Source organism: Bactrocera neohumeralis, chromosome 2 (genome assembly GCF_024586455.1).
Source record: "Bactrocera neohumeralis isolate Rockhampton chromosome 2, APGP_CSIRO_Bneo_wtdbg2-racon-allhic-juicebox.fasta_v2, whole genome shotgun sequence".
Taxonomy (NCBI): Eukaryota; Metazoa; Arthropoda; class Insecta; order Diptera; family Tephritidae; genus Bactrocera; species Bactrocera neohumeralis.
Genome location: NC_065919.1, coordinates 8480032 through 8506956, shown reverse-complemented (window position 1 = coordinate 8506956; position 26925 = coordinate 8480032). Strand labels below are relative to the sequence as shown.

Genomic DNA, 26925 nt, shown 5'->3' with positions numbered 1-26925 from the left:
GTGCACTTAAGGAATCATAGTTACGATAATTTGTCCAATGTCCGAACATTCGTGATGAGTTCATCTTTCGTGAATTGTAAAATGTCTTCGGCAATGTAATTTTTGTTCGTATCCCATAATTAAGGCAGATTAGAAGGCTGATATGTCGAAATGATTACCGCGAAAAGTGTGCGATCTTCATTTGCATTCGAAGTATACATAATAGCTATCGCATCGTTCATCGTTTGATTTCAGTGATTATCACGTTCAAGCAATTGTAATTGTTGGCCTGCTTCTCAAAAAGTTGCACACACCGTACCATTCACACTACACAATTACTCAAATGAAGTTGAATCGCGTACATTAATCAATAGCATCATCCAGGTATTTCCGAATAGAGCAATGTTCTCGCAAACGGATCACAGACGCAAGTTGAGAAAAAAACTCGTCAATGTTAATTTTGTTTCTGGCGGCGTTTCCACAGGCTTTAATGTATTTCCGGGTTTGAAATACACTCTTTGGCCATTCTACAAATTAACTGCGAGACGCACAACAGTCGGAAAACGTTTATGAATTGCAAATGTAAATATCCTATAAAGCGCTTTATTGCAGTTCACATATCAACCTATTTGATACTTGCTGATCTCATCTCGTTTAAGGCCAATAACCGACATGTTGCTTTCTTTGGTGACATATTTGCAAACGTATTTGATCGATTTCACCAAACTGCAATATGCAACATTGACATGAGTTTTGAATGTGAATTAAACAATAGTGGGGAATATAGTACGATCCATGTGTTGTCAACTTCGATATTCACTCCTCTAAATTGATTGCTGAATGTTCTGCCATTGTCGTCTGGTGAGCGACGCCGATAGAGTGGATATCTGTCATTTCCAGTGTGTGTTTCCGAAAGAAAAGCACGTGGATACTGTTTCGTGCAGTTATTGTCAGACATACAAACCGAAGTGGAATTATGGTGTTCGCAAGGTCCATGAATCATATTGGTTTTTACCACTTCGTATAATACTGGGTCTTTCTCTGGATCAGGAATTTCCGCAGAAATGATTTCAACAATTTGATCTGGTGTAACTACCATCCACCATCCAAAGAAGAATGTGTGCGCGCGGCAAACCTCTCTTTTGCCACTCAATAGAGTACATCTAGCATCTAACAGCACCACATATACGTTGCTTCAAGATAAAGTCCATCAAACATCGTAAGTGTTGTTTGAAAGGTCGTGCTGTGACATCGTGACGATCGCTTGCTGATTGACCGCGATCCATAATTCCACACGTATGTCATTGCATCATGGGAGTACTCGGTCATGTGCCTTGGGCTGCCAATGGATGTTGATGCCAAAAAGAACGCCGACCGATCGCAACAAATTTCAATCTGTAATTGATCACTTTATGTGATACTCACACAACATTTTCACTGAATAATTTTCAATAATTTCTTTTCGAATAGCCGAAATAAAGAAACAAATGACAAACTTGAACGATTCAAATAATTGAAAAACAAAACAATAAAATTGAAAAAAAAAATTTTGTAAAAAAGAGTTACTTTTTGGAATTTTTAAATTTTCCGACTTTTCCTCAAGAAAAGCATACGGTTTTTTCATTTCTAAACCTTCCCCGATCCACAACGAACAACCTCTGAAAATTTCATCAAGATTGGTGCAGCCGTTCTTTTAGCGTTACCAACAAACAAACATTCATTCGTTTGTATGGGAAAAACAAATGGGCTGTTTTTAGGGGTTTTCCGGCAATTATTCGAATTTTTTTCGCCGTAAAAACCGTCTTTGAACCACAACGAACACTTAAAAAAAAAGAATTGGCCAAAGTGGTCCAGCCGTTGTTGACTTAAGCGCTTAGCAACACATTTTGTGATTCATTTTTATACATACATACATATGTATATAAGAAGAGGATTATTATAAATACATATAAAAAAATAAATTGAAGTTTGATTTGAAATACGAAAAGACTTTTTCGACAACCTTAAGTTTTTAAGTAAACAAGGACTAACTTGGTGTAAATGGAAAAGAAGAGGCTTCAAAACTCCCGAACCGTATATAGTTTATAAAACGTCTCTTTTATTTTATATTATTTTAAGACAGTTAAGGGATATTATGATAATTATAAGTATTTTAAATTCTTCGAATAAAAAAACGTGAAATTTACAGTAAATCAATACAAAGCAGACATAACATGACTAGAAAATACTCTCAAACTTAAAATTCAAATTGTTCTGGTTAGCTATACTTTGCTTTCTATTATTCCTTTACTTCTGCTTAGCACACTTATTCGTAGAAGTTTGGTAAACTCACAGTTTGTTGTTGTTGATGAAAGCTATTTGACTGAGCCAATAAGGTCGCAATAAATGCCGATAAAATAAAAGTTTTATAGTATATCTGCCAGCCGCAAAACGAACTAAGTCCTTTGTGGCAGCAACTACCACAAATTAGACGAGGCTACCATATTTCCTTCAGTATTTATGACTGTGTGCGCGGGAGACAAAAAGGCAGATCAACAACATTGTGACCACATAAAAGGAAGATTTTTTCTTAGAATTCTTCTTTTTCATTAATTAGAGTGTTTCTCCAGCGCTGGAAAAGCTTTGAATAAAGAAAGTATTGTATACATTTAGTTAAAAAAAAAAAAATAATTAAAATAGTGGATAAATTTTTATGTAAAGCATAAGAGTTTGAGTGAAGAAAAGTGAAACGCGGAGTTTCAAAAAAAGGATTCTTTGTGGAAATTGAGTTTGTAGGAATACAAAAAAAACTACAGACGCATGCTGGTGTTAAACAGCGCAAATATCTTTGGGTAACCTAGCAACCGATCCAGGCAATTGCAACTTTGCACACATCCAGAGCTCGTATATGCACTATTTTGCGTTATTTCTACAACAATGCGCTGATTGCTACAACAAGGCAATGTGGTTTGAAAATTAATATATTCCGATGCGATTAAGGACTTCACTTTTGCACATATCCACATGCTGGCAATCAGTGCTCATCAGATATGCAGCTTTGATGGTTACCAACAGTTTGTTGGCAAACATATTCAGGAACAAAAAACAAAAAGGAAAAATAAAGAGGGGATCAAATTAATACAGTATGTCAAATGTAAGTGTTGCTATGTGCAGTTAGGTGCATCATTTGTTGCCGTTGGATGTAGATGTTACACGCTGAGTAATTGAGTTTGTTAGCTTTGGAGCCATCAGCAGTTCAGCTCTGATTGATTAATTGGAAAATGCAAATGACATTATTTTGCTGCGCCACAGCCGAAGCCACCACAAGCATGTTCCATCAACGTACACGGCGTGTAATGGGCGCAATTTCATTGGTTTATATCCAATTATACCTGCGAGAATCTCGGTGCTGTTCGCTTTATTGCTGCCACAAATTCATTTAGTTGACTAAGAGGTGGATGCTTTTGTTGTTTCGATGACATTTTGTATTTGTAATGTAAGTATCTGCTAATGGATACTAAAAACGTTGTATAAAATAAATGAAATACCGTTATAAAATGGTAGGTTGCCTTCGCACGAATTAAGTTTTTAAAGAAAAAGAAGTTTATTCAATGAATAACTACATTTGTTGGGTCTGATTCCTGTAACTTCATTTAAATCAGTGTCTTTTAAATGATTATTGTGATTATAATTACAGTATCAATGTAGTTACTTAATTTTTACGGATTACCAAGTCTAAATATCTATTAATCATGTTATATTTAAAGATTTTGGTAGTGAAATATCAAACCGAAACTAGTTAACTCTCACAAATCCCGAACTGCAATGAACAACTCCGAAAGGACTAGTTGCAAATTAGAATTTCAATCTATCTTAATAGTTATCTACATGAAAGAAACATGCTATCAGGTTGGCAGTCTTTGACCGGGTAAAAATTCGGGCCTGTTCCAGTTAGGTAGACCCGACTGTCCTGGGAACGTTGGAAAAACAGATTCTGCTTCAAACTAAATAGAAAGTAGTTTCATCACTATTTATTTTCGCTGCAGGGATGCCGCTGAAAAATCTCGTTAATTCAATGAAGGCAATTGAGGGCAAACCCATAATGCTTTAAATTAGATGCGTTAAGTAGCAATTTAGCACATGTGTATGTAGATTCATGCAGCTGGTACACTCAATGCATGAATCGAAGAACAAGAACCGTAATAACTTTTTTTTTATTGTTTTGCAAATTTTATTTTATGTAATTATTTATTTTTATAAATTATAAACAGTAATTGACCTCCATGCTCAGCTTCGCATATGCGACATCTAATTAAAAAATTATTCATTGCACATCATCGTGGTTTATTTCTGGATTTGATTATCTCCATAAATGGTAAGTTTGCTTCCTTTTTTCCACATACATACATAAACCGACTATTTATCGAGTTATTATCTTCTTCAGTAAGGTTTGCCATTTCATCATGGAAAGATATGCGATCTAACAACGAGTCGAAATTATTAAAATTTAGTACCAAAATTCGGAGTCAGTGGCCTCAACTTTAAGTGCGCTCCGTCCAATTTATGGTCGTCATAATTGTCCTGTCAGATCAACAATTGCGCGTCTATTGGAAGAATTTGAATCCATAGCACAGTACAAAATGTTCCCGTGTTAGTGAGACAAAGAAGTGCCCGTAGTATCGAGAATATTGCTGACGCTATCGCATCAATTGAGGAAGAATTCGCGAAAAGATCTTGGCTTATATCCGTACAAAATTAAACTGGCGCAAGAAGCCGCTTGACCATCAGAATCGTCGTATGTTCGTAAATTTGGCTGAGCAACAACTTAAAAATGATCCGGATTTTCATCGAAAAAACATCTTCAGCGATGAGGCTCATTTCTGGCTGAGTGGCTTCATCAATAAGCAAAATATGCGTTATTGGTCAGGCAGCTATCCACACGTACTCCATGAATCACCATTGCATCCCGAAAAAATTTTGGTTTGGTGCGGTTTAAGAGCCGGCTGCGTCATTGGGCCGTACTTCTTCCGTGAGGATCAAGACCGACACGTTACTGTGAATGGGAATCGCTACCGCTCAATGTTAACCGAATATTTTTGGCCCGAATTGGATGGTATTGACTTGAGCAATATGTGGTTTCAATAGGACGGCGCCACAAGCCACACAGCGAATGTCACAATCCATTTATTGAAAACCAAGTTTGGCCAACGTGTATTCTCACGAAATGGTTCAGTCAATAGGCCGCCTCGGTCGTGTGATTTGACACCGTTTCATGTGGAACTATGTAAAGTCTTTGGTCTATGCCAACAAGCCAGCGACGATTGATGAACTTTGTACGAGTATCGAACGTGAATGGCAGCAGTATCGGCCGATTTATGCTTAAAAACCGTCGAAAATTTATATTCAGATGAGAAACATAAAATTCCATGTATGTATGTAGCAAAGTCACACCGTGCAAGAATTTATGTGTCTGCATATTTGTTTTGCAATGTGCGATTAGCTTTCCTTAAGGAATATTCAAATTCACGCCTATAATTTATGCATCGAAATAAGACATAAATATATCTGTTGTTACTCCCACATTTTTTTCGATTATGGACATAAATACATATGTATATACACAAACACTGGCAAAAATCGGAAAATATACGTATTTAAAAAGAATTCGCTAGAGAATTCCGTAATTTATAATTATTTTTAATTCAGAATTTTGCTACAGAATTTAAGAGCAGTGCTTGTGCGGTTCTAAATATTAAAGTTTGGTTGTGATTCAATTGGTTTCGATGATTGAATTATGAAAACTGGAATTGTACCATATTTCAAATTATTTTATTTTGAGGCCCCCAAATATTTCCACACCCCTTCCAAACTCCAAAATATTAAAGGCTAACATACATGCACATGGATTTTGGGACAACTCATTAAGACTGTCTTAGAACTCATATGAAAGCAGTAACAATCGCAATTTAAACGCGTATAAAATTAGCATAACGGTTTTAAATTAATTAGTAAATTCGGACTATTTAAAGCTTTAAAAAGTTGTAAAATATATCATTAGCAGTAAATGAAGCAGCTAAGCATTTTGTCGAAGAAACCGTTTCGTCGATGTTAACAAACGTATATATGTATGTATAGCACATATGTATATGTATGTACTCATACCTGTGCTAGGTGCGCTGAAGCACATGAATTATGACCAAACAAGTCTAGTAACAGACATTTTGTACCTTTAGGGAAATTCGCAAAGCCCATTCAAGCAAAGGTCGTCGTAGTTGATAGCATTGCTCTCACAGCGCCGATGTATGAGTATGCGTTGGTGATTCGGTCAAAATTACTTGAATGGATGTTATGAATATTGATGCGACAGATGCAAAGGGATTTGCGATAATAAAGTTACTATCTCTCGCTAAGCTGGAACATGGTTGGTAATTATGAATGTATGTGGATAATATTTTCAAATAATTTACCGACAAATTTTCATGTCTAATCTGATGAGTGTTTGTTTGCATAAATTAAGCGTTTCAGCCATATAAAATATTTGCATTTGCAAAGAATTAATTAATTTTGATGCGATTTATTTTGATATTTTAAATTGTGTTTTTTTGGAAAAATTTAATATAAATAATATTGAATGCAAATTTTGATGTTATGACAAAAATTGTTTTATTACATAATTACTAGTGTAACACTATAAATATGTATTTATAATCGAATGCGCTACACACCCATTGTATTACAATATCGTTTGGTGGCAACCAGCTGCAAGAGGGATTTCCGCTGAGTTGCATGAAATATGATTATGCTTTGACAATTCGCCTTCGGTCGCGGGCAGTAAAGGTGTCGATTTAAATCCGGTTAAGCGCCTTTAATTGTGATTTTGCAGTTCTTTAGAATCAAGTTATACTTCCGTTCATATCACTTTACAACACATTTTTTTGTTTTGTTACTTACCCGACTCACAATGCAATTTTCTTATTATACATACATACATAAACAGTTACATGTGGTAAACGTATAAATCATACATCTACGTATGTAAATATGTACTTATGAGTGAAGTGTAGCTCTAAGCAGGTGATAGCCTTTATAGCAAATTTATTCAAAACATATACAACTTTCTTACAGGCAAATCGGTTATACTATATGCATATACATATGTATATGCATACAGTTAAACAGCTACAGCTATCATCCAAAGAACTGTTGTGTGTGTATGCTTGTACAATTTCCTACATACATACATACATACATATGTACATATATGCATCGTACAGATAGTGTTAATGCCTTTCACGGAAACATATGTTTTGAAAATTGTTTACAATTTGATAATAGCACAATTGACCGATTTTGTATTTATGGGGCAGCATATCCAATAACATTTTTTAATTAATTGTATATCAGTTAGAACATTTTTTATACGAAGGTATACATACCTTTTTTTCTACCAAAATTATGCTGCGTAGAAATTGGCAAAAAAAAAAAATTCTACGCAACTTCATAATTGATAAATGCTACAATCACCCCAAAAACTGGTAAAATAGCTACATTATCTTAATATTTCAATATATGTATGTATATTGACAGCGCAATTCTTCAATAATTTTACGCTCATAATTGATATAATTTTATGCTTGGCAGGACATTATTGGAAATTGTGTCCAGCGCATTAATACTGACGAAAAAGAATACATGCATACATATATACACACATATATATGTTTAAAGGAGAACTCACCTTAATGAAGTGAATTAAATCCTGCATTTATTTGTTAAATCACTACGTCACATTTAAAATTACAAAACCTTCACCAACTTTAACTGGACTGACTTAAAAAATATGTATACCGGAAAATTAATGATTTGTTTGTTGGTGGAGTACTGTCAAAGTAAAGTGTCAAATCTTTCGTTTTTTCTTTTCACCGAGTTTCCAACTAGTAAACAAAACGAATTCTCTGTGTTTCACTTTCGTTGGTGAGTTTGCAATAAGCAGAGTGGCCACTAACCGTTCGAAAGGGATGAAGCGGAAACAAAGCATAGTAAGACTATATAAAAATAACTGCGCAAGATAGAATAAAATAAATATTTAAATAAAAGAGAATATGAACTAAACCAAATATACATAATTGCAATGTGAAGCCAAAAAATTATTTTTGAAATGATTTTATGATTAAAAAAGAAAATAATAGTACATACATATGTGATATATAAATATACATTTTCATCTTCTTTCCTAGCGAAGGCATCGCTTACGCGGTTATAGACGAGTTAACGCGCCAGTCGTTTCTTCTTTTCGCTATTTGGCGCCATTGCGAGAAACCAAATACAGTCAGATGGAGAAGGATCTGATCTATCTAATGGAGGAGAGGCTTTCCTTTTCCTCTGCTTCCACCGGCGGGTACTGCGTCGAATACTCTCAGAGCTGGAGTGTTCTCTTCCATCCGGACAATATGATCTAGTCAGCGCAGCCGCTGTCTCTTCATTCGCTAAACTTCGTCAATGTCGTCCAATATCTCGTTCCATCGACTGCGGTACTCGTCGTCGCCAATGCGCAACGAAATTTGCACAGAGAATTCGCAGTAGCAAGAGGTACGTTGGCTAAAAGTTCTGAAAAAGTGGGCGTGGACCTGCCCTCTAATAGGTTTAATGTACATATCTCTCAAAATCTAAAAACCCAAAAGACATTAAATTTTACCACCTAGACGGTTCTAGGCTGCTTTATAAGAGCCGTGGTAAAATGGACAATGGATGTAGCACCGTCCTCTTTTAGGTAAAATCACATATCTCAGGATCTGCTCCACCGATTTCAACCAAATCCAGTCTAGAAGTATATAACAAAACTTTAAATACCTTTTGATTCTTTCACTTATCAGAATACGAATGAAGAAGCAATTAATGTAACGGCATAAAACAACAAGTAAGCGAGAGCTAAGTTTGGCTATAATCGAACAACTTGCAACTTGTAAGAATTAAAGTCAGGGAAGTACCTTCAGGTACATAAGGTTTGTTAGTTATATGGGGTCTAGGGAAAGTGTTCACATGATTTTATTTATTCTAAGCACAAATTATGCACAGTTATAAGAAAAATACCCTCTTTCAATTTTATTATGATGACTAACATATTTGCCGATTTATGCGGTATAAAGTCACCCGAAAATTCGAGCACTTTCCAGCACACAAATCAAAGATTAATTTATCCGGACAAAACTTTGTACGAATAGTGCATGTGACATGTTCCACCTTATGACTAAAAATTGCGTAAATCGAACCAAAACTGCTTAAGTCCCTAGGTACTTATGGGTTCAGTACATGTAGTTGACTTTTAACCGAAAATATCGGTTAATTTGTGAGATAACAATTGAAATTCAAAGAAAATCCTTTTCTGATAGTAGTATGTCTGTGTGTCAAAAATGGGTTGAATCCATATATATGGCCGCCAGTGCAAGCCTGCATAACGCTTTCCTTTCATGGGCAAATGCATTCTTCCGAAAAGGAAGAAGTCGCACGGTGCCATATCAGGTAAATACGGGGAGTGGTTAATGATTAAAATGTGATTTTTGGCCAAATAATCGTCCTTCGAATGTTGGATTCTGAGCAATTTTTGGTCGTCAGTCAATTTGTGCGGAACAAACCGTGTACACACCTTTCGTAAGCCCAAATGTTCGGTCAAAATGCGATAAATCGATATTTTGGAGATGTTCAATTCCATTTCCATGAATGTCAATGATGATTTCGGCTGATTTTTGATGAATTCACGTACATTTTCGATGGAATTTCTGGTGATCACGGATTTTGATTGGCCCACATGTTGATCGTCATTTATGTCCTCACGACCACTTTCAAAACGTTGAAACCACTCTTGCACTCTGCTACGGGATAGGCAATCATCGCCATAAATTTGCTTCATCAATTAAAACGTTTCGGTAAAGTTTTTACCAGTTTTAGAACAAAATTTAATGTTGGCTCTTTGTTCGAAGCTCATTTTCGCACCGATAACACAAACATACCGACACTTTAAACGCAATAAATTCACTTCAAATCAATGAAATGTCATAAAATTCTCACTGGACAATCGATAAAGATAGCAGATTCTAACGCACCAGTCGACATATAGATGGCGCCACCAGGGGGCGCTACATTCAAAATGTCCTGTTTACTTTGGAACGCACCTTGTATATATAATTATTTTCGTTACTCTAACAAAACTTATGTCAAATATGGCGGTAAGTGTATGAGTTAAATATATATAAAATTAATTGGATTCTGATTCTCTGGTTGACGCTTTGGACTTTGAGGTAATTCCCTGGCTTTGGTCCTGACAAGTTCCAAGAGTATCAAATGTTCGGTTCCACCCGAAACGACTAAGTCATTAGTAGAACCTTAAGATTTGCATTTCGCCATTTGAAGCTAACTGGCTAATTAACCTAATTACATAGTTTAGTATCAAATTTTTTTTTGGAATTTTTTTTCGAAATGCAATTAAAAATTTCAGTTCATTCAAAGTAAGTTTTTTATAATATGTTTTGTAGGAAAATATTTACTAACAAATTTGTGTGTAAGTGTGTAAATTTGAGTGCATGCCTAGATATATTCATATATGTATGCATGTATATGTGACCATGTACGTTTTTACGTAAAAACAAATGTGTGAATGCAGCAAAATTGCAATACCTAAACATTTTATTGCAGTTTTTATTTTGGTGTTGGTTCTTACCAAAATGAATTCAACTGTTAAGCAATGCAGATTTATTCAATAAATTTTTTAATTATTTTTTTTTTTAACAATGCCAGCATTCATTACGATAATATGCGCGTTCTGATTTCTTAGCCACAATTTTGAAATGATTTTTGGCAATATGGTTCTAGAATGTTTGATTGTAGGATAAACTTGCTAGTTAGTTATGAGCACCGCAGCTTCTATGAATATAATTGAAATTGAAAAGGCCATTTATCTAATTGTTATATAAATGTACGTATGTATATACTTGTATAAATATACATACATATATTTATTTACGAAAACATAAATACTTTAATTGCTTCAATACATATTTGCTATTTATTGATTTATTCCATAAAATGCATTCATATGCACACATACACTTGCATTTGTTTATATAAAAATTATGACTGTATTAAGTTTATCGCCGCATCGGTAAATACGAGGAAAAACATTTACAGTTATATGCAAGCGTGGAGCCTTTGGCATATTATAATTGTGTCGAGAAAAATGCATTTCCAGGAGATTCCAGCTCTTCACGGTATTAACATATCTGCCGCTTCACTTGTGCTGTAGTCTGCCGTTGTTTATATTAAAAATGTCAGAATTTCGCAAGTAAAGGCACACATCACAACCAAACATACTTGTATTTATGCATTGTACATCTTTTTCCATTGAATAGTTTTGCTTGTGGCCACAGCTCGTTCGTCTTGCTTCGTAGCGTGGTTACTCTTGAGAGCCATAAAATTCAGTTCGTCGAGTCGGTTTTCTTTATACGCCGTCAACCCTCACAAATATTAAGTGCATTCACGTACATTTGTATCCATCCGATCGCTTGTCTGATTGTAGGTGGCTAGACGACAGAGCGACGTTACTTGCAGCATTCTCCACATTTCTCAAGGTGTACGATATTTTTCCAATTCATTGCGGACAGTCAGCATAGCATCAGCAGACCATAACTTTATTTTCTCCTTTTTTATTGAATATGTACGTATACTTTAGAGACGCAGTCTATGGTTGGACTTGGAACATTACAAATTCATTTGTGGAAAAATTTAACTAAAATAGTTTAAATTTAATAAAAAGTTGTCATAGTAAATAATATGTATACATGATATTTGCTTTATCATTGTATCTCTAGTCTCTCAACTTGCGAGAATCAATGTCATGAAATTTAGTATCAGCAAAATTTTATAATAAATCAAGTAAGGAAGGGCTAAATTCGGGTGTAACCGAGCATTTTATACTCTTGCAACTAGCAAGAAGCAAAGCCAGGGAAATACCTTCAACACATACACTGCCCGATATATCCGATAGAAGGTTTGTTAGAAAAACGAAATCATTGTACATACATATGTATGTAGTATATGGGAGTTGGGGGTAGTATCGTATCTGGGACCACGAAAAGTTTTGGTCCGATTTCGTCTAGAATTATACGAGAGATGCCACACATTGATTTTACTAAGTGCTAAGACTTTTAAGGAGACTTTATGCAAATCATCTATTATGCCTTCAATAACATTAACTTCTCTTTATATTTCCTGAAAGGCGGTTTTACAAAAAATAGTCGTATCTGTTTTTGAGAAAGGATTCTTCGAGAGAACATGCGAAATTGAGGCTTTTACCAAAACGACTAATTCTCATCCCCTTAACAAGAGAGAAAAGTTAGGTAGACGATTGCACACAAATTCTCACTTATCTTTAATTATATTAGGCCAAGTCAGCTGCCAAAAATCAAATTTGATGGCTATACGTTATATATGTATATTAGGGTGATTCAAAAAAAAAATTTTTTTTTTTTTCAATTGGTACTCGCAAAAATAGGTTCCTAGACACCTCTAAGAAAGCCTCTCCAAATATGAGTTTTTAATTGTAACGGGAAGGTCCTCCGCCTAAAGGTTTTCTATTTTTTCTTATTATCAGATAGAAAAATTTATATCTCGCTTCCAACTACTTGAAAAAATATCTTGTTAATTAGGTTTTGTAGGAAATTGAATGCTCTAAAATATGGTCTCTTATGATTTTTTCGTAAACCCAACCGTTTAAAAGATATTAACGGTTGAAATTTGACTATTTTTGGAAAAATTCTTTATTTCTTATTAATTTTATAACAATGTATATAATATTTATGTTTTTATCGAATTAATTGTAAAGGGTTCAGCAGTAATACGAGGGCAAAGCTTCCATATCGAAAAGTAAATAAACTGTGTCACAAATCTATGTGTGCTTTTGCCTTGTCGGTATAGATAAATACTCATGCTCTCACACACATAAAAAAGTGTTATAACATATATGTATACATATGTATCTGCATGATCTCGTATGTGTTAGTGTAATAATGCCGCAATAATTTTGCTTGCAATCGCTTTGGTGAATAATCGCTGTTTTTTTCGTTCATTGCCCACCGACCAAATAAGTGACTTTCTAATGCCATTTTACGCTTTGGCGCGTTTTAATTCCATTGCATAGTTTTCATTGCACTGACACAGAATAAGTTCATTTACTGCTCGCTGCCTAGCTGAGCTCAGCTTTTCTATGCATCACAATTTCCTTTGTTTGATTTTCGCTTTTATGTTCATGCTCAGTGACTTTCCAGCGCACTGCTCGGCAGCTTGACTGCTTGGTTGCGATATTTATCTTTGAAGATGCATTTTTGCAGTTTGTAACTTAAGTTTTGCATAAACAATTTATAGTTTAGCGAAAAAGGGCTGTGATTGCAAAGATGAAGCTTGTATGAGCCGGTATGTTACGATTCTCTTAAGAATGTTTTAAAGCGAGAGAGGATATTATTACATAAGTACATCTTTGTAAATATATTTTTTAAATGATACTTAAAATCGACCTGACTTAAAAATTAAAGCTTTTAAGCTGAGAAGTCCATTGCAATTACTCGGTATTAAGGCTTTGTTAATATACACACATACTACGATTTGTGATCCTCTGCCAGAAGTTCTCTAGCAGTCTCTGCTTTACACCCACGCTGGAGAATAATGCTACATTTAATTTTCAAACTTCAGAAAAACGAATATCATTATACATAAGAGTATTTAAGAGTTGGGGGTAACATCGACCGCATTTCATCAATATTACATACTAATAAAATGTTCCTTGAGATTCATTAGGGTACCCGGATGTTATATGTCTATTATAAGGCGGCTGGGTCAAGTTGTCACCTAAGTTTATCCATTTTAGGCACAAAAACAAACTGTTATCGGTAAAACACGCTTTCTCATTTTCATAGAGATAACTGACATGTTGACCGTTACATGCGGTATGAAGTCACCTGGAAGTTCGAAAATCGTTGTGTTAGGTTTATGGTAGCTAAGGGAAGTTTTGACACGATTCAACCCATTTGATTTGAAATATTATCCCTGAATTTCAAAAGTAAAAATCAACTATAGGTGCTGGGGTACCTACTGGGTTGAACAGTTTTTGTGGCAAAGTTTAATTTAATTTTCTCTGAAAGAACAAACCAAATTTAAAATAGTATTATATGGCACTCATTGTGAAATAAAAATGTTATTCTTCTAACATTTGGTTATCAAATTTGGTTGAAATCGGTCGAGCAGGTCCTGAGATATATGATTTCACTTAAAAGTGGGTGCAGCCACACCCATCGTTCAATTTTCACGCTGCCTCCTAAAAGCCCTCTCATATATATATTTATATATATATATAGTTATTGATTTACCAGCGCTTTTAGTAGTTTTTAACAGTACCGTTATATGGGGAGTAAGCGGAGTTATCATCCGATTTCAGCCATTTTTACAGTATTGGTAAAAGTTCTTATAAGAATAGCCCTAGGGGAATTTTGCTATTTTAGCTGTATGTATTTTGGGCGGGATACGCCCACTTTTTCAAAATCTATTCTATTTTAGTGCTTAATTATGCCATTTTTTTATTTTCGTTTAATTTTTTTGTGGGCGAGGCAGTGCGCCGATTACGCCCATCTTCGAACTTGTCTTCACTTTTTTGCCAAGGAACACGTCTACCAATTTTCATCAAGATATATTTATTTAAGTTACATCTTGCTCGGACGGACGGACCGACAGATGGACAGACAGACAATCACCCGGATTTCAACTTTCGTCAACCTGATCATTTGTATATATATATATAACCCTATATATATTTCGTTTAGTTTTAGGTGATGCATACAAACGTTAGGTGAACAAAACTATTGTACTCAACAGCCATTTTACATCAATATGACAGTAACTATTAGAGGGACGTCTGACGGCAATCATCTGACAGCCAGTTGACAGCAACGGCACGATTCCGATTACTTTGGCGGAGGCGTAAAAAACCCGAATTTCCGTATAAAAGGGGTATGTGCGGATAGGGGAGCTTCTCCAGAGGAGGAATATTCAAAAATAACTTATATTTTTTAAAATATTCACGATTAAAAGTTCAAAAATTTGCACTAATAACACATGGTATTTCTCTATGTTTCACTAAATTATTTCACGTTTTTCACTCTGTATATTTAAATATACACTCTAAGCATTAAAATAAGTTCACATTTCACTTTTAATATAAAATAAAGATTTCTTAGGTAAAAAATAAAGATTTCTGCTAAAAGTGTAAAATGTAGATTTATTTAAAAGTTTATAATTTAATTTAATTAATTTGAAGTGAAAAATGTGAGTAAAGTGTGTTTAATGTGGAGAAATAGCTTCTTGAAATGTTCGAGTTTTGGGAATTTTTGAACTTTAAGGTCGGATATCTCGTAAACTAAGCGTTTGCGGTACCTATAACCTATATTTTTTAATCATGAGGAGTTTCTATTTCCAACGGTACCTTCAAATCGCGGCGTCAAAGAAATCGGAATTGCCATCTGACAACATATAATATACATATGTACTATACTTTACGGCAGCAGTTATATGTACTACTATACTTTACGGCAGCAGTTATATAAAAAATATTTAGGGTCGTTTTTCAAATGTATGGTTAACAGCCGTCTGTCAGCTAAGTTTTGGTTAACTAAACCAAGACTTCTTCTTTAGGTAAAGAACCATTTAACTGACAGATGGTATGCATTCATATGTATATTAGGACCATACAAGCGCTTCGCTGGAATTCCCTAGGTGATTGGGATCATCGGATCCTCGAGTCATTTACAACAATGTTGTCAACTTGCAAATTATGGTATTTGCATAGTCGGAAAGGTACTTGAATGGATCGAAAAGAAGCATATCCATATGTAAAAACTTGAATTCTGAATAGAAAATTGAAAAGCCTTTAAAATAGAAATAAAATATTTACGGTAAGGAAATGAAGAATACTGCATTTTTGAAAATAAATTTATATATTTTTGTTAAAAAGTATTATCGCAAGACTAATACTATAAATATTGCAATAATTTTCTACATTTCTCTAACCTCATTTCCAACCAATATAACTTTAAACTTTCGCCAATTTTTTTTGATGCTTCTTTTACAATTGAAACATTTCATTTGTTGTTGCGCGTGATTTTCTTTCATAAACACGTAGCTGATTTGGTTAAAGCGTCCCCATTATGCTAATGAGGCCATCACTTGCCGTTGTCAGCTTGTCATGTCATATGTACGAATGTTTTTGGTGTTGTTGCTGCTCTGTAATTCATACCGGAAAGTGGTAAAACCGCACTACAACAAATAATCAGGAGCACAATTTACATAAAGCTTAACCCTATGGATATGTGTGTACATACATAGGTATATAGTTGGATGGGTGTAAAGTGCATTATTATCCTTTCGGGGTTGAGCTGAAATCTAATTTAATTTTTGTTAATCCCTTTTGAGTGCCATGGAGTGCTCTCACCACTAGCGAGTTTAGATCTGCAGCTTTGTGCTTAGAGGATTTGTGCGTATAAAATTTGACGATTTTATTTCAGAGAGAACTGATAGTGCTGGAAAATAATACAACTTGTTTTTAGTATTGAGACTGCGTCATCTCATTATATGCAAACTCTTCATTCTCAAATTTACAAAAATCTGATAGATTATATTTGTCACATTTGTACCGACACTACTGCCTGAGGCAAAGTTGTGTCTGAACTGGGAGTTTATATATGAAGTAAGCATCCTGATGTTGTCCAATAAATGGAAACCATACTTTTTTTTAATTCGCCTTCGTTTCCAGTGGCAATGTGCTATATATAAGGTCCGTTTTCGATCCAGAACTATGTTTGGAATTTAAAAAATAAAGAACTATTTCTGGAATGTTAGATTTTGGTTCGGGTTCTAAGTCCACACCTACCATCTGGTTTCTGCCCTTTATTCTGATTTTTAATGACCTTCAGAAAATCAGAATGAGTTATCAATTGGCATCACGCCACTTGCTAGGTTAAGCGTACAATTTATTTGAATCCCATTATTGTAGATTTTATAAAAGAGGTGGGTGCTGAAAAAATCTTCAATTTCCTGTTCTATTTCAAGTTCCTACTGTTGAGATGCCATATGTCTTTGTAGTGCTGATGAAATACAATTAATTGTACTTTTTTCTCATATTGCAATTTTCCTCTATAAATAGCACTAAAAGGCTATCAGTGTTATGCAAAGACCATCAGTTATGAGCGTAAGGTTAAAACGGAATGTAATAAAAGCAGAAAAAAATATTATAAATATTTGTATACTTGAAAATTTAATTTTAAATTACTTTTCTAGAACTCTGCAAATGGCTCGTCGCAAGAGGATAATCAAATGGCACTTCGCCTTTGGCTATCTGCTCCCTATAAAAGGTGAGCATTCAAGTTACATGCTTAAGGCAATTCAGTATCCTGATATAGCCTTATTCTGCGCTGCTCAATTTCCATTTTCAACAGTGTGGCGAAAGTTTTGTGCAATATTTCTATATTTCGTGTATTTTGCACTCTTCTTATTTGTTCTGTTGCTTTCTTTTTACAGATTATGGATGCTTTGGCTATTTTTCGTGACCTTTACGTGGGTTGGGGTAGTTTTAAGTATCGCATATTTTTTAAATTTTTTCGCTTCTATCATTTTTTTTTTGTAGTTGGCATATTTGAAGCTCGAATTGCGCAGCCTTCTTTGTCCTCAGTGCCTTCGTTTGCACAGTCATTTACCTTTTTGGCAAAAAATTTGCATACCAATGAGCGAATTCTCTTCGGATTAATTTGTCTTTGTTGGTGCATGTCTGGGTGGTTGGCGGAGTCTTTTGTTATACATTTCGTTTGTACAGCCACAAATGGATTTCGCAAAGTTTGCCAGTTTTTGTTTCTTTTAGTGTAAGTGAAAATTCGTTTAAAATTTAAGTGTTTATTTTTTGAGTTTCTATAAAATTTGCATTCATATTCGCATTTTGGTTTGTCTTAATTAGCGCCAGATTTATATTTTTACCGTTAAAAGCTGTAAAATACTGAATTTCCCTACAATCTATAACCTACCACCGACAGTCGGCAGCATCACTTCTGTGCAATGAACCTCGAATGCAATAAATTTCCGGCGTGTTCTCTGCATCGCTTCGCCCATTTCACCGTTCTCCACACACCATTTGCCGGTCGTTAGTAGTCATTGAAAGTAGTTAGACAAAGTAGGACGAATTGCATATTTCCGCCAACATTTCCGACATATTGTAGTTGCCACATACATATTCCCTTAGTTTTTCACTATTTGCTTTACGGAATTGTAAAAGTTATGCTTGCGTTTACGAGCATTTTTAGTGTTGATGATTAATGAATTTTGTTAAAAGGTAAGTTCGAGAAAATGAAAAATAATTTTCATACGAATTTACCGCGATTAGTTCCATAATTGCATATGAACAATTTTTTGCCACTTCTTGTCTTTTAAACTATGCTAGTAAAACCAAATCTGCAGACTTTGCTTCTCTTTTGAGATGTGTGTGAAGTTTGACAGATATTTTGCATTTGACAGCTGTCTACGATTACAAATACAATATGACAATACAAATGATTCATCTTTCAATTTTGACAATGAAAAAGATGGTTCGCCGGTCAACAAAGACCTTAAGGCGGCGTCAGAATGGGTACTTGTACGTTAATGACGACGAAGAGGTGTTGTCTGTCGATCTCAATTGTCGAACATGCTTTTGTTCGACCATATTCTACAAAGAAGCTGATGCATGGCCCTTATCAGTTCTTTGCCGCCATATTTGAAAAGCTTGGCCGGCAATCCATCGGCCCCCGCCGCATTGTAGTTCTACGGAACGGTTATTGCTAATCGAACTCCTTTATGGTCGGACAATGGAACACCCGATGCATCGTCATCGAATCGGGTTCACCATCTCCTGGTGTTATGTTTCACTGCTATTCAGCAGGCTGCAGAAGTGTTCCCTTCATAATTTTAGTATGCTCTGGGCATCAGTCACTAGATCATATCTGGGGGTTCTACAAGCGTATGCTTCGGCCCAGAAATCTTCTTTTAATAGCTAAATCTTTTCGTACAATTTTCGAGCATCACCTGTCGCTCAGCTTGTCAAGGCCTTCGTACTTACGTATTTCGGCGTCTCTCCTTTTTTATCTGCAAATGCGTCTCGCTTTCCTTTTCCACTCTCGGTATCTATCACATCCCGCACGTCTTCTAGTCGATTGTAAAGTTGCGAGGTAGGCAGCCTGTTTTCTCTCCACTGCGATACGACAGTCCCAGTTGTTCTTTTTCCTTTTCCGAAAACCAGTGGTTTCGCTTGCCTCAACATAAAAAGTCCTTATGCAAGTGCTTATCTCTGACTAACCAGGAAAGCTGATCTAATTGGTCGTATGAGAGGGTCTTCTGCACGATAGCATGCTTGAAATAATATTTCTACACTGTGGCAAAGTATCAAGTTCAAGTAAAAGCAGTTTTTGTAGTCAGGCACCTGTAAATGAATGTATACTCTTCGATTCCTCAACCATAAATATGCTTTCACCTCGATATAATTTCCATGCACTGTCAAAAGTGTTCATTTACTATTGTACTCTTGCATGCGTTTTATTCCCTTTTTATATAGCTTTTGTGTGCATTTCCTGTAACACTATACTATAGTCTATCTGTATGTTTGCATATGAGTATGCACTCCCATAAGCTATTCCAGCGCTTTCTGCTGTTGCTGACTTGCAACATCACCATTAAGGTTGTGTTTTACTTTATGACTGTTATAAACTGCAATTTCTTGCAAATTGTGATTTGTTACTATTAATAACGTTCACTCTGCCAATTTGTCAATAAGAAAGCTTGTTATGAGCTTACTGCCTTTGAAAAATGAGTATCCACTTTGTGCTATGTCGAAAAAATGGCGAAAGCAATAATATTTTCAGCATTTTTTTTAATATTGAGTTCAATTTAATGTTTTAAAGGAGTTATTCAAAATTTTTTGTTATTGTGAGAGAATTTTTTAAATGTGAGAAAAGTGCGTTAGTAAAATTTCATACCAATGCCTCAAAAACTGAGAGAACAGTTTGGGCATATACAGACGAATGGACATATAAACGGAAGGACGGGCATACGGACAGACGGACATAATCAAATCGACAGCAGTGTTGCATTTATGACAAATACTAGAAACAGAATTTGGCGATGTTAAATGAATCTACAAATTTTTTCACCAAAAATGCATTAATTAATTTAGCATTAACTTTTATTGAGCTCAACTCTAGAGCAAAGCTGACTAAAACTATTTTATGTGCAAACGGATTCATAGGTATGCACGTATGTACATATGTATGTAAATTGGTAACGTAATTAAATGTGCCACATTACAATTAGTGCGCAATTCCATTGCACTTATTTGTTTCGCTATTAATTTGGCCACTAAAAATCATTAATTTGTATTGCACATTCCCCAAACATTTTCTAATGCACTAAAACCTAAATTTGAGTTTGAACCCCCACAAGAGCGTGTAATTACGACCGAATGCAGCTATAAAACTCAACTGTTCCAACATGCCGCACACAGGCACACATACATGCGCAGTTAACATAAAAGCAGACATATTTTCCATTGTACCACTACATGCATACACATATGTATGTACATGGCTGTACATGTGCATTTGTAGTTGTTGCCAGGAATTGTCTGCAGCATTTATGCGCATTAATAAGTAATTCATTGAATGGAAGTTTATGCGCAAGTGTGTGCTCCTCTGCACTCGTATGTACATATGTATGTATACTCTGTCGAATTGGCAGTATTATTCGCGCATATGCGAAAATAGCTACGAAGGAGATGTGTTTCTAATGAATATTGGTGTTATTGGTTGTTGTTATTTTATGCACAGCACAGAATCATTTGGAACGGTATTTGGTTTTATAGTTCCCTTCAGGCATATAGCCATAATAGCACAGCTTTGGTGTTATATTGCGCAATTTAAGCCACAGTGCAGCTTAATTGTCGCTATGATGCTTAATCATAGTCATTGTTTCTTGCGAAGGAGCTGCTTGATGCGTGAGTAATTTGGTTCCGAGAACTATTTCACTGTGAATTCTAATGGAGAAGGATCGTGTGTGAAAAATGCAAAATATAGCCATATATACATACAGGAACTAACATACGTTTAGTATTCTATACAAATATCTAGTCGGATAGACAGTGATTAAATGTCTTCAGAGATTGGTGTGTGCACGGTTTGTTCCGCACAAATTCACAGACCAAAAATTGCTCAGAATCCAACATTCGAAGGACACCTTGTGACCGATTATTTGACCAAAAATCACATTTTAATCATTAACCACTCCACGTATTCACCTGATATGGCACCGTGCGACTTCTTTTTTTTCGGAAAAATGCATTTGCCTATGAAAGGAAAGCGTTATGCAGACGTAGAGGCCATTCAAAAGGCTTGCACCGGCATACTGGCGGTTATACCGGCCAACGAGCTAAAACACTAGTCTGACATGCTTTTGGACCGCGCAAAAAGCTGTATTGAAGCAGAAGGAGACTATTTTGCGAAAAAACCATTTGTTCTGTTTTTTTAAGTCCTGTTTACTTTGGAACACTCCTTGCATAAGGCATTACGGTTTTTTGCGTTTAAGTCTTTCTTTTCCATTGACTCTGTGCGACAAGAGCTCTGACTTCAGTGTTCACATGGTCAGAAAGTCTTTCTATATGAGACTTTGCATATTTGTTGATTGATGCAGCAATTGTGTCAATTTCGAGAACGCATTCAAGATCGTGACTGTGAACATATCAAGGCGCATTGACTGTGCATACTGAAACCACGTTTTGGAATCGCTGCATTTGTACGACAATGCTAGGGATTGAGCAGCCCCAAAGTTATATCCCGTAGGTCCAAACTGGTCTGCGCGCCTGCTTGTAGACAAGAACAGTTTTGCCTGGCTTATGTGCTTAATATTCCTAATTAAGCTGCATTTTTGCTTTTAAATTTATTGATAAGGAAGATCTTCTATGAAAATATAATACGTGGATTAGTACTTTTTAACAATTGGAGGACTTTATAAGTTTTAAGTCACCGCTGAACGATCGTTGGTATTAATGTTGAGACTGCCGCTATCCGGAGAATGGAAAACGCCCGCCATTTCTGCCATGAAAAGCTCCTTTAAAAAGCTCATACGTATACAAGATCAAGGAGAAAATGGACCACAAGTTTGAGAACTCTCTCTCTCTCAAATATATTGATAGACTATTGTTCAAGTTTAGACTATAAACTCCAACTAGAAACTTCTCATCATCACTGCTGCTCAGAATTTAAAATTTGCACATTGTTAACTTACACAGAGTACACATAAGGAAATCTGTTGTAAATATGAAACCACAAATGACACCAACACTTAACAGTCTTGTTTCTGTTGTTTTTGCAGTTTAGATTTGTCACTCTAACGTATGCGATAAAACTTATGATGATGATTATAATGACGACATGGCCATAAGTTCAAGACGACAGCGCTGTGCTATTCCTCTTTGTAGTTGTTTGTACTTGTGTTGACTTAAGCATTTGTCGAGTATTTCTGATGTTTTGACAATCTGCGACAGCGAAAGGGCACTAATGCTGCTTTTGAAGGACGTCAGCTGTTGCTATTTTGCCAGTTGTGGCTTCTCATTGCCAAGTGAGTAAATTTATTGTATACAATGTGTCAAAAAATGCATTTAATGGCACCTCTGGAAGCGGCTTTGGAATTTGGGTAGCTGAAGTGATTCTCATGCATTTATGGATTTACTAATTTTTTTTATTAAAAGCGAAAAATCTATTAAATTAAATAGTGAAAATAGTTTTCAGTGATTCAGTAATTTTTACAGTTTTTAAGAGAGGTAATTAAGTGTTTACTAGCCTTTCGACGAATACATTTACTAGCGGTTGAAAGTGGCGTTGTAATTCGTATCGAAATATTGATTAGTTGACTTAAATTTTCACTTAACATTTCGACTAGTCATTGTCACTTAAACTCCTTAATTTAATGAGGCGAACAATTATATATGTATATTCTTTATTTTGGATGAGAATAATTTCAGGCGTCCTCTTATTCCACAGAATGTGTTAACTTCCGCCAAACTCTTGTGTGTACGTGTTTCGTTAGACTTAACATGAAGTTTTCATGTTGGCACGTGCAAACAGTTGTAAAGTTAACGTGACGTCTTTCCTGTCTGCATCACGATTGTAATGGATAAGAAGTCGGGTAAATACAGAGAACAAGGCAAAGAAAAGTTACAAACGTTGCCGAAAGTTGATGTGTGCCCACAAACTTGTAATTTGTGGCAAGCAAAAAAGTACACGTTATAAAGGGTGCTTTTCATTAGAGGTTAAGAATCTTATCTCTCAGAGTGATAGCTGTCAAAACAGCTGTCAAAGTGGGCATATTTGTTTGACATTTGACTTTAGTAAACTTTAGCAAATTACAGAGCAACATTTTATAATGGAAAAGAGTTTTAAATTGAATGAAATTCCAAAACTCGCGAAAATAAATTTGTATATTTCTATGGTTAAATTATGGGGTAGTTGTGGGACAATGTTCTGTGTAAAACGTGTACAACCCAGAAAAATTCAGGATCAACTATAACTTTTCTTTCAAATTTTGGGTGACTAATTGGACTCAACAATCAAAGTAGCGCTGTTCCGAGTAAATAGTTTCAAGACCTTTAAACTAATCAAAGGTATTAAAAAGACATTCATCAACTACATACAATACTAGTACATTACAATACACATATTGAAGTATACAACTTACATGCTTTTCATTTATTTGATCAAAGCACATCAATAACGACTCGGAGAGTATACAAATCCGAAATATCGAAACCCAAATCAAATGTAATTTATCAATTTGCTTTGACAACTCCTGAGGCGCATTCTATTATCCCCTCCGTTGCTTGTTTATCAATTTGAGTGCACCGGAAGCAGTGTAACTACACATATAGTGAAAGAGAGAATGTGGGAGAGAGATTTGTTCAAAGCCGTAAAGGATTTAACAGTTGAAATAACAACTTAATCAAAGAAAAACACATATCCTTAAGTAAGCAACATTTTTCACTGTGAAAACCGGCAAGTAGATAAAGGAGACGATCTAAAGATGAAGCATAACACATAGGCCGCCTATAATACATCACAAATGCTCGTACGGGAAAATGTATGAAACCATTAAATAAAAAAACAATAAAAAAAAACAAATACTGAATGGGGAATCAAGCGCAATGCGTATGTCTAAGCAATGAGCGGGCAGTTGTGACAAAATGTGGCTTGACAAAAGTGCTGAAAGCTGCTTAAATGGCAACTAAATAATTTCACATTAGAATTTATGTCAAATTGTTTGTGATGTAGTGTTTGAAAGCAGTCGGAAATGACAATACTAAATTGCAAGGTAAGGTTAAAAAGATAAAAAAATAAAGACAACTATGAAAACATGAATGGAAATTTTGATTAATTTATTAAAGTGTTATATTTATTATTTGAAATGTTTACGAAATTAAAAAGCTAAGCTTCCATTATTTTCTTTCTATTCATTTTTATATGCATCTACACACATTCACTTTAAAAGAAATTTCAACAAAGAAGGCACAGAGTTCGCAAATAGACACACTTATCTACGCTGTCACCGAAGTGGATTTGCCTTTGTTGACTTGTCTCCTACTTGTGTGCTTGCGACCACATTAAAAGGGTTAGAAATTTCACTTTCAATTTATTTAGGCTTTAAAGATTTACGATATTGCTTAAGAAAAGTAACTTGTAGTGAAGTTCAATTTTATAAAATGCCTTTATTTTCAAGCCAATGATTTATGTTGGTGGCGATGAATGAGATGTAAGAGGACTTTAAATATAAAAGAAGAAAAAAGAAATAAAATATTAAGCGCTTATAACACTTACTTAAATGTGAATACCTACATACTCTCATATCTTCGCTTCAAATTCATAACTTATTACGACTTTTTTGACAAGCGAGCAGAACTTAACAATAACAAGCAAGGAAGTCACGAAACGAGAACGACTATTATTAGCATTAGCAAGTTCTCTTCCAATTTCCATGTAACAACTTTAAGAACGTTGTTCTTTTATTTTAAAATAGAACTGGAGAAACTTAGTGAAGAATGTTTTCTGCGCTCCTATGAACTAGAAATATTACTCCCATTAATAGTTGGCTCCTCTGTATTCACATGTATCACAGTGTCTGTACCATATACCTTTGCACTTCTATTATCTGCGAGCACAATCGCATAGGGTCTGCAATAACAATGCACAGCAGACAGCTGGCAGGACATGAAGCCATCTAATTGTGTTTTATGTGCGACCTCTATTTTATCGGATTTACCAGACATCAACTAACAATCGTTATGGCATTTTGTTCAACAACTACCAGTACTTCGACTCATTAGGGTCGCTGCAGAGAAATGTAGGGGTTTAAGCTTGCTTCAAGCATGTCCCATTGTATGGAGTCTTCAATGCGAGGTGCAATCGTACTCAAAGCATATGTGCGTGCGTGTATGCTTGTCGTGGGTATGTATGTGAGTGCGAAATGATACATGAGCATCAATGAATTTTTGCTCCATATGGGAATTCTATCACACAACCGTCATTATGTAGGAATGCTAGCTCAGGAAATAACTGCGCACACATGTTCAACATTTGTCTTGCTTGTGTTTGTGCATGTATGCATGCATGTGCGCTTTTATTCTCAAGTGTGAGACTATGTGTTGGAAGTGTTTTGTGCCTTGGTGAGTTTTGCTGTGATAAGTTGTTTCCATCACCTTATAAAAATAAAAATCATTCATAGAGCATATTTGTCCGCTGGGAAAAGAACTGGCTTCACATATAAATTTTAATACAGATATAATACTTTTGTTACTGAATGATTTTATTTCTGTGTGTTTGCAATGAAAATTATGAAAACAGTCAAGTAAAAAATGCACTGCAATTTTAACCATTGCACTACTGTATTAATTTTGTAAAACTATTTCAATAATAGAACCGTTGTACGACTGATGACAAGTGAGATATATAGAAATATAGCATCCATGACAGTGAGGTTCATAAAAGCGGCACAGACCTGGATATACATAGGCAAATATGTCCGAGGAAGAAGTGTCATCTCTGTATATTTTTATGTCCGAAGTAGAAGTGTCATCTCTGTTTATTTGTTCGAAACTTTTTGATAATGTTCGGTGATGTTTAAAAGCAACGTTTTCCTTAATGCTTTGTGTATGCTTTCTGATATTACAAAAACAACAACAAAAGATATAAACAAGTGTTATTTTCTTAAGCAGCTATGTAGTCAGTCGTTTTTAAAGAGACACACCTAGTGTGACAGCCTAAAAAACGTCGATTTTTCGAAATTCAAACAAAAAAACTACTGTATCGATTATTTTGAACTTTTAAGGATATATTTATACATATTTCAAGATTACACAGTGAAATTTTTGAAGAACAAATTACTAAATAATTTTTGAGTTTTTCTAGATGTCCGATGGTGCTAGTGATTTTAATAAATTTTTGTAATAAAAAAAACTATCGTTTTTTAATTTTTTTCACACTCGATGGCCTCCTAAGATTAATTTGAACTGATTGCACAATTACCTGGTCGCATGCCAATTTTAAGTTTGACGTGGCGTATACGTAACTATAGTCTGTACTCATGTACCTAAGAAGAGAGACTTGGGTTTTTTACGGATTTCGTATAAAAGGAATATAAAGGCTCATATTCTGTCTTATGAAATAATTAATAATAAATAATTTGTTTGTTTCTTATTTTTTTATACTAGCAACAATGTTGCTAAAGAGTATTATAGTTTTGTTCACATAACGGTTGTTTGTAAGTCCTAAAAAAAAGAGTCAGATATGGGGTTATATATACCAAAGTGATCAGTGTGAC

At 35.0% G+C, this 26925-nt stretch overlaps 1 protein-coding gene across 2 annotated transcripts in view; it reads right to left on the bottom strand.

Annotated features, from left to right (window-relative positions):
- Positions 1 to 7832, bottom strand: part of LOC126755441 (uncharacterized) — a 28371-nt gene extending 20539 nt beyond the window's left edge. Inside the window, exon 1 of one of the 2 annotated variants that reach the window (XM_050468055.1) lies at positions 7697 to 7832. The gene's annotated coding sequence lies outside the window, so the exon portion shown is untranslated. The remainder of the gene's footprint in view (positions 1 to 7696) is intronic. The other variant, XM_050468143.1, reaches the window with a different exon arrangement.
- Positions 7833 to 26925: the final 19093 nt, after the last annotated feature.